This window comes from Crocuta crocuta, unplaced genomic scaffold (genome assembly GCF_008692635.1).
Source record: "Crocuta crocuta isolate KB4526 unplaced genomic scaffold, BGI_CrCroc_1.0 scaffold502, whole genome shotgun sequence".
Classification (NCBI taxonomy): Eukaryota; Metazoa; Chordata; class Mammalia; order Carnivora; family Hyaenidae; genus Crocuta; species Crocuta crocuta.
Window position 1 is genome coordinate 44029 of NW_027533269.1, and position 9143 is coordinate 53171.

Genomic DNA, 9143 nt, shown 5'->3' on the forward strand with positions numbered 1-9143 from the left:
TTTTTTTTTTCTTTCTTTCTTTTTTTTTTTTTTTAACTCGACTATGGGGCACCTGGGTGGCTCAGGTAGTTACGCTGCCAACTCTTGATTTGGGCTCAGGTCATGATCCCATGGTTCACAAGACCCAGCACCATGTGAAGCTCTGTGCTGACTCTGCAGAGCCTGCTTAGGATTCTCTCTCTGACTTTCTGTCTCTCTGTGTCCCTGTGTCTGCTCTGCAGGCGTGTACACACATGGATTTCTGGGTGGTTTCTAAGGGAAGCAAGATTCATTCTCCTGATTATTCTCAGATGATTCCTGAACAATTCCAGGCGCTGATCTCATTGAACTCTCATCATCTGGCAAAGCAGGTTATCTCTTTTGACCAATAAGGATTTTCGCAGCTCATACCCCTCTGGGGAACCACAGCTATGACTCATACTTAAATTTCAGGTGTTTCTACCGGCCAACTTCCAATCACCTAGAGAATATTTTTCCAGGGGTCCTTCCAAAGGCCTGAAGAGGTAATACACGGCCCCGGTTCCTTAACCTTTTAGAAACAGTATTTTACAGGCTAGATGCAGACGCCAGGTTTACCTCTCACTTGTTTCGCGAGCACAGGCAAGCATTTCAACTGCCAAATGCGCTTAAGTTCCTCAACAGCGAAACAGGAATTCTAGTACCCGTCTCACGAGTTACTAGGGTTAAGTGTGATGTGCCACATAGCGCTCCCTAGAAGGCTGAAATTATGAGAAATGGAAAAAGGCGTGCACTGCCAGGCATATAGATGACGCACGCTTGATAAACGGTAGCTAAGGTGGCTCCTCTTCAAAGGACTGAACAGAGATGAGAGCAAAGGAGAACGAACACTCAACAGCCACTCTCCACCCTAACGCGTAGCTGCACAGCACACTTAGGGGGTTTCCCCGCATCTCTTGCACCGAAGCACCCGCCCCTTCCCGGGGCTTCGCCCTCGGGTGTCCTGCCTCCTTTCTGATACCACCAGGCCCCATCCTCACCAGCCTCCCAGCCACCAAGCAGCCAAACACGGCGACGACTCCCCCTCAGCCGGCAGGGACCCGAAGCCGACCACCTGAAGTCCTGGGGAAACTGCCCTACTGGAGCCCAAGAAACTTCGAGAACATGCGGCATGACGCCTGCCCTTCCACTTCACAGCGACTAGGCCAGCGACAGGAACGCCTTAGGCCCCGCTAGGCCTCCGACCCCACTTCCTAACAGGCACGCCCCTCAGGGGCCCAGTACTTCCAGGCTCACACCAGCCTCCCCAACTGACGGAGAAAGTCAGACCGGAGCTGCTTCAAGACTACCAGTCCCAGAGGGCCCTGCGCCGCTTTCCGGTTTCCAGGAGGAGAGTCCGAAGAACTGGCTTTTCGGGATTGTCTGCATCCCAAATTTCCGAATTGTGGCCTAGTGGTTGTTTCTCACGTTTATGTAACATTTCGAGATTACACTGCGCTTTACAAGAAGAACTTCAGCAGATCCTGGCAAACACCGTATGAAGTAGGTATTACTGTCTCCCTTTTGGTACGCCAGGAGATTGTCCAGAGTGACCGTCTAGTTCCTCATTTTGACGCAGCGCTAAATGGTGGAGCTTGCGTCCAAGTCCTCGTCAAATCAGCTCTTTGTGCTACGTGGTATCTCAGAAGTACTCATCTTTAGTCAGCTGTTTAGCACTTATTGGCAACTTTCTGGTAGTTCTTTTCGGCTTCACTGAGCTCCCCCATTTATTTTCTGTAAGGCTTTACAGCAAGGTATTCTATAACTGTAACCGTGCTTTTATGTCCCCGTTTGTAAAATAAGAATAATGATTGTACCTACATTATAGGATTGCTGAGAGGATTAAATGCATTCGTATATAGAAAACAGAATAGGGTGGTGGCGCTTAATTTATGGGGCTTTAAATGTCTCAGTTTTTGTCTATGTGCATTTGCAGGAAAGGTTCATCGGAAGTGAAAAATAGCCAAAAGAACTGGCATCAAGCACTGAGCGACACCAATACTCATTTTCCCTTTCACACTGAATTCTCTTTCTTCTTAGATAGGAAGGGAGGGTATCCCCTCCGCAAGAGTCTCTGCCCTACTTGACATGCCAGTCATCAGCAGGTCTGTCCTCCCAAACCCAGGTTACATAGGGAGGATCAGAGGGTTTGTACCAATCCTCTGGCCTCCGCTTTGGTTCCATAAACTGCAACCACTTCTCTTATTTCAGATACTCCTTTTAGAGAGCCAGGAAAAGGTGAAGAGAAAGAAGAAGATGTTTCTATCAGTGTCTCTGCTTTCTATCTAAAAAGAACTAGAACCTTCAGAATACAAAGACTGTTTGTGGTAAGACCACTTAATGAGGGGCAAGTACACTGCCTGGGGTTCAGAACCCTTCTTTCTCATTTATTAATGATGTAACTGTAGATTAGTTATCCTGACACTCTCATTCCTCCTTTTTTCCATCTATGAAATGGGATAACAATAGTATCTGCATCGTAAGATTGTTATGAAGGTTCTTGCATTCACACTGCTAAATAGTAGACAGAATATAGCATTAATAAAATGTTAGCATTTCGCATTATTACCTTCCCTGACAGACTTTCTATGTCTTCATAAACACCATGTACTCTGTGAAATAATAAAAAATAAATACGGTGGCCTCCACACCTGGTTGCTGGCACTGGTCAGGGCACTGAAACACTTGTAAATTCCTAAGTGCCTAAGAGATAAGAGCACTACAGAGCATCTTTTATTCTCATGAGGTGATTTAGGCTAGACTCCTGGAAGGGGGCTGGTCAGCAGAAAGACCCTGCCATGATTAGAAGCCAGGATTTTCAGCCCCACACCCCAATCTCTGAAGAAGGAAGAAGGGCTGGAAGTGGAATTTTTAATTGATCATGCCTCTGTGAGGAAACCTCCATAAAACCCCAAGAGTGTGGAGGGTGACGTGCCACATCCCATTTCCATGAGAAGAGAATCTCCCACACATGTGACCCTCCAGACCTTGTCCTATGTAGCTCTTCATCTGGCTGTTTACCTGTATCCTTTATCATATCCTTTAACAAACAGGTAAACATAAGTAAGTGTTTCCCCTACCTCTGTGAGCTGTTCTAGCAAATAATCGAATCCAAGAGGGAAGAGAAGTGGGAACCTCCAATTTGTGGCCATGTGGGACAGGAGTTGTGGGTAACCCAGACTTGTTACTTGTGATTACCATCTAAAGTGCAGGGACTGACTTGTGGGACTGAGCCTTTAACCTGTGTGATCTGAGGCTATCTCCAAGTAGTGTCAGGATTGAGTTAAACTGTAGGACCCCCAGCGGGCCTCCCAGACTTGTTTGGTGTGGGGAAAAAAATCCATACCTTTGGTTAGAAATGTTGTGAGTGTGATAATAGTATGAGAGTGAAGAGAAACTCAGAAGGAACACCAGGATTTTCCCTTCACATAATCTTACTATGTATTTGATTCTCTGAATAATTTATATCTTCCAATCGATCTTGGCATACACGACCTGTGTTACATGCCTATAATGTTTACTTGGCAACTTCTTATACAACCACCTACCTGACTCAAATAGTTTTGTCAGGAATGTTTCCCTGATCTACGTGATAATTAGTTATACATTTTCTTACACAGAGGTTTTATTGAAAGGTTTGAGAGCTGGCGGTCTTAAAAATTATTTTTATAAACTAAAGTTGCTGTTTCTTAACTATCTCGATCTTTGTTGTATGGGACTTCAGCCTTTTCTCCATTATGCTGGTGAATGAATAGTCTAGATCTAACATTGGGCACAGATTGAGAAGTATTGATTTTAGTTCCCTTTCTCCAGATTATTAAAGCTAGCCTTTTATTCACCAAGGTATATTATTTCTGCATACAATAGCGCTTTGCAACTAAAGATGGCAGAACTGGATAATGGAAACGGAGAAACACACTTTAGGGGAAGTTTTCTTTCCAATAAACAGAGCATTCAGAAATAAGAATAGACCGACACGGGATAGTGAATTCTCATATTCATACGAATATTTGAACCAATGCTGAAATCCATTTATGTTAATTATTAAGGAGATTCATGGAAAACTTCAGGAAATTGCCCTAGGACCTCCAAGTTAACTATCAGCGCTCAACTATACACTTCTATGGATAAAGAAAAAATTCATTGCTAAGTTGTGGCCAGGGAATAAGGAATTCTGAATTCTGGTGTTAGCTTTTTCCTTAACTTGTCTAAGGATGAGGTAATTTGTTTCATCTTTTGGGGAATTACGTTTACACCTTTCCAGAATGAGAACACTGAAAGCTGACTTAAATATATAAATATTTATATATATTTTTTTCTCTTCTTTTAAGGAAAATGTGCTTTTCCAAAACAAGGGAATACGAAATAGAAGCATAATCTCCATCTCTTCTGAATTAGAAGATACCTGTAACTCCAAGTCAAAAAGATAGCAACCAAAAAAGAGAAAACAGATACCTATCCAAAGGGGATGAAGAAAGACAAATGACTCTGTAGAGCAGAGGAAAGTCAAATTCAGGTACCTAAAGAGAAAGATGATAAGACCAGAGAAGCTCAGGAATTGGAAGTACTAGGGACCACAGAAGGCAGGGGTAAGTCAGTAGTCGGAAACAGATACACTGCTTAAAACTGATGCAAGATTATATATCTGGTGCTCATCTATACTTCCTTCATGTAGGTGAACTCTCTGAAAACAAAACAAAAAAAAAAAAACAATAAAAGAGGCCCTAGACATTAGGAAACCAGATACTGGTTGTGATTATTTATGGGCCAAGTCCACTATGTATAGATTATTTCTTGAATAAGGACATCCAGGGAAGAGATGAGCATTTGGCTCACCAAGTCAAACATACCAGAGCTCACTTAAATCCACCCAAGAGGACAATGGGTTTTTCTAAAACATCCATTAGGAGAGGGGGGATGCCTTTTTCTATATTCTTCATGCAGAGAGGGATATCGTTTCCTAATTCATCCATAGCGGAGTAGGAGCACGTTTTAAGAATTCATGTAAAACCCAACACTCTTTCATGATTAGAATACGTTCAACAAACAAGGAATACAAGGGAATTTCCCCAACTCCCCCTGATAAACAGCATCTACAAAAATCCCACAGCTAAACTCATACTTGATGGTTGAAGACCAGATATTTTCTCCTGAGATCAGGAACAAGACACAGATATAGGGCCTAGCCGCTTCCATTCAGTATTGTACTTCACCTTCCAGCCAAAGCTATTAGGAAAGAGAGCTGGAGTGACAGATAAATAAATAATGGCATCAGATTAGAATTCAAGAAGTAAAACTATCTCTATTTGTGACATGACTTGGTATACAGAAAGTCCTAAGGGACAACATATACACACACACCAATCAGAACTAAGAATCAAATTCAGCAAGGTTACTGGATATAAGCTCAACATACACAATACAGCTCTATTTCTAAACATTCGCAATGATTAATCAAAACATGAAACTCTGATGACAATTCCATTTATAATAGCATCAAAAAGGATAAAATACTTAGGAATACATTTGACCCAAAAGTGGTACAGCATATTCGGAAAACTACAAAACATTATTGGAAGAATTTAAAGATGTAAATAAGTGAAAAAGCGTCTCATGTTCGTGGGTCAGCAGACTTTATATTGTTAAAATGGGAATGTTTCCTCAATTGATCTAAAGATTCAGTGCAATCTCAATCAGAATCTGGCTGACTTTTTGTATAACTTGACATCTTGTTTCTAAAATTTATTTTATTTTTAAGGCGCTTTACTTCGAGAGAAAGAGAGCACATGTGAGCACTGAAGGTGCAGAGAGAGAGAAAGAATCCCAAGCAGGCTTTGCACTGTCAGCACAGAGCCAGGCATGGGCCTCAAACCTCTCAACTGTGAGATCATGACCTGCGCTAGAGCCAAAAGTCAGACACGTAACCAACTGGGCTTCCAAGGTACACCTTAATACTAAAATTTATAATGATATGGTAGATGTTAACTAACTAGATTTTAAATAAAAATCTGAAAACAATTAAAAATGGTATAAAACATATAACGACTTGCAGGAGACCCAGAAGAGCCAAAACATCTGGGAAAATGAGAATTAGAAGAACGAATACTTCCTACTTCCCAAACTTACTGCAAAGCAATGGTAACCAAAACAGTGTGGTTTTGGCACAAGAATAGACACGTAGATCAATGGAATAGAATTCAAGGCCAGAGAAAAACTATATGTACATGGTCAACTGATGTTTGACCAGGGTGCCAAGACCATTCAATGGGGGAAAGAAATGTCTTTTTAACAAAGGTGGTGGGACAACTTGATAGCCACATGCACAAGATTTAAGTTGGGCCTTTGCCCCATGCTACATACAAATATTAACTCTAAGGGATCTAAATGTAAGAACCAAAACTATAAAACCCTTTGAGGAAAACTCTTTCATGACCTTGTATATGGCAAAGAAGTTGTAGATAGGATACTAAAAGCATGAGTGGAAACAAAAAGGGATCGTGAACTTCATGAAAATTCAAACTTTTAGTGTTTCAAAGGACACCATCAAAATAATTAAAGGACACCTGACAGAATGGGAGAAAATATTTGCAAATATATATCTGATACGGGAGCCATATCCATAGTACACAAGGAGTTCTTACAGCTCAAAAAAAAAATTAATTTTTTACTTTCCTGGGGTGGCCATAACAAATTACCAACAACTGAGTGGCTTCAAGCAACTGAAATGTTCCCACAAAAACTTGTACATAAATATTTAGAGCAGCTTTCTTCATTGTATGCAAAATGTGGAAACAGTGAAATGTCCAGTAATGGAGGAATGGAGAAACACGTGTGGTATATGGACACCATAAAATACTATCCGGCCATACAAAAGCGAGGCACTGACATATGTGACAATATGGATTTTCCTTGAATACATATTAAGTGAAAAAAAAGCCACAAAACACCACATACTACATGAACCATTCGTATGAAATATTTGGGATAGAGAAATATAATAGAGACTCAAAGTAGACTAGTAATTGCTTAGGACTGGGCTGTATGGGGATGTGGACATAGGGAGGACAGAGAGCTAAAGGATACAGTGTTTCTCTCTCTTTTTCCCCATATTAACCATTTTTTTTTGTATACCTGACAGTAGTGTTATCTATATGCACCTTGTTGTAATGGATCTCTAGAATTTTCTATCTTGCAAAACTGACACTGTTAAACAATTTCCCTACTCCCCTCCCCTTAGGCTTTTTGAGGTGATGGAGATGATCTAAAATTGATTATGATGATGGTGGCTTATATATTGAATATGCTAAAAACCATTGGATTATACATCTTAAATAGGTAAATTGTATGGTGTGTGAATTCTATTTTAACAAAACTGTTTTTTAAATCATTACCATTTAAAATAGCATCCAAAAATTAAGCAAACATGCCCATAAGCAAGTGGGCCGTCGTGGAATGGGCCAGAGGAATTGTAAGAAAGTCTTCTTGATCCTAGCTCCACAATACTGCCTACTGCTTTCAAGGCTCACATTCCCCGGGTAGGAGTTGGAAGATCCTTCTCAGGAAAACCCCAACAGGCCAGAGATACAGTTAGTGATCTTGAAATCTTTGATGACAAAATGGATTATTTCCATAATCCTACTAGCGTGAAATATTCCACTTAACAGTTCTCTCCATCTTTTTTACTCTTATGTAGAATGCGCCACCAAGGATCACCAGACTTTTGAGTAAAATCACTATCATGAAAGAGCGTGACCAAAGGAAACAAATGGGGGTGAAGTTCGGTGGAAAGGAGGACAATACAGAACAACAACAGCAGCAAATGAATAAAACTCTATGGTATGATCCAGAGACAGAGACATTGTACAATTAAAATAAAAATAGAATGGTATAAATGTGGAAAATCAGAGAACAAGAAAGAACTCATGAAACTGAAAAGTGTAAGAAATCAGGAGACACTTTCTGGTTTGGTTGTAAAATAAGGTCAAAGAACTGTCCCAGAAAGAGAGGAAAAAGAAAGTGATGGACACCAGGAGAGAATAAAATTAGAAGATCAATCCAGGACGTTCAATATGGGAATGTTTAGGAACATAAAGGAAACACTGGACAGTAAATTTTCCAAAAAATATTTATATCAACATGACTGAAATGCAGCTAAAGCAGTGCTGGCAGGAAAATTTACAGCATCTAACACTTACTTTAGAAAAGTTTCTACTCCCTTGGAGCGCCTGGGTGGCTCAGTCAGTTAAGAGTCCTGACTTTGGCTCAGGTGATGATCTCACCATTTATGGGTTCAGTCTCCACATCAGGCTCTGTCCTCACAGCTCAGAGCCTGGAGCCTGCTGCAGATTCTGTCTCCCCTTTTTCTCCTCCCCTTCTCCGCTAAGCTTTCTTTCTTTCTCTCTCTCAAAAATAAACATAAATAAAAATTAGAAAAAATGATTTAAGCTCCCACACCTTAAGAAATCGGTAAAAGAGCAAAATACACTCATGGGAAACAAGAGGAAGAAGAGATAAAAAAAATTGACTCCCTACCGGATCAACAAGAATGGAAGACAATAAATAACCAATTTCAGGAATAAAAAAGGGCGATCAGTAGAGACCCTGCAGTTATCAACAGGGCAATAAGAATACTACCAGCAGCTACACACATCAATTTTACTTTAGATACAATGGACCAGTTCCCTCAAACAGTACAGATTACCACATCTCATGCAACATTAAATAGTGAATTTGAACAGCTCTTTTAACTATCAGGGAAGTTAAATCTGTTATCCTTAAAATTCTCCCTCAAAATTTCTAGGCCCAGATGATTTAACTGGAGAATTCTACCAACCATTTATGAAGAGTTAACATCAATTCTATTTGATTTCTCCCAGAAAAGAGGAGGGAAAACTCCCCAATTCATTATATAAAGCCAAAACCCAGTGTTATCGATAGGAAAACCAGACAGAGACATTACAAAAACTTCAGACTGGTATCACAGTTTCAAGGACACAAATACAGAAATATTGAACAAACCACCAACTATTAGCAACATATATAAAAAATTACACACTATGACCAAATAAGCTTATTCCAGGGATACAGGAATAGAGCAGTATAAAAAACAAAAAACGAAACAAAAAAAAAACAATGAAGGTAACCTG

General features: G+C 40.4%; 1 long non-coding RNA gene across 1 annotated transcript; it reads left to right on the forward strand.

Annotated features, from left to right (window-relative positions):
* The first annotated feature begins 735 nt into the window (after nt 1–735).
* On the forward strand, nt 736–8499 carry LOC144218014 (uncharacterized). Its single transcript, XR_013331023.1, has 5 exons — nt 736–1500; nt 2209–2324; nt 4329–4586; nt 5756–5938; nt 7691–8499. It is a non-coding gene; the product is annotated as an uncharacterized LOC144218014 (long non-coding RNA).
* Nucleotides 8500–9143: the final 644 nt, after the last annotated feature.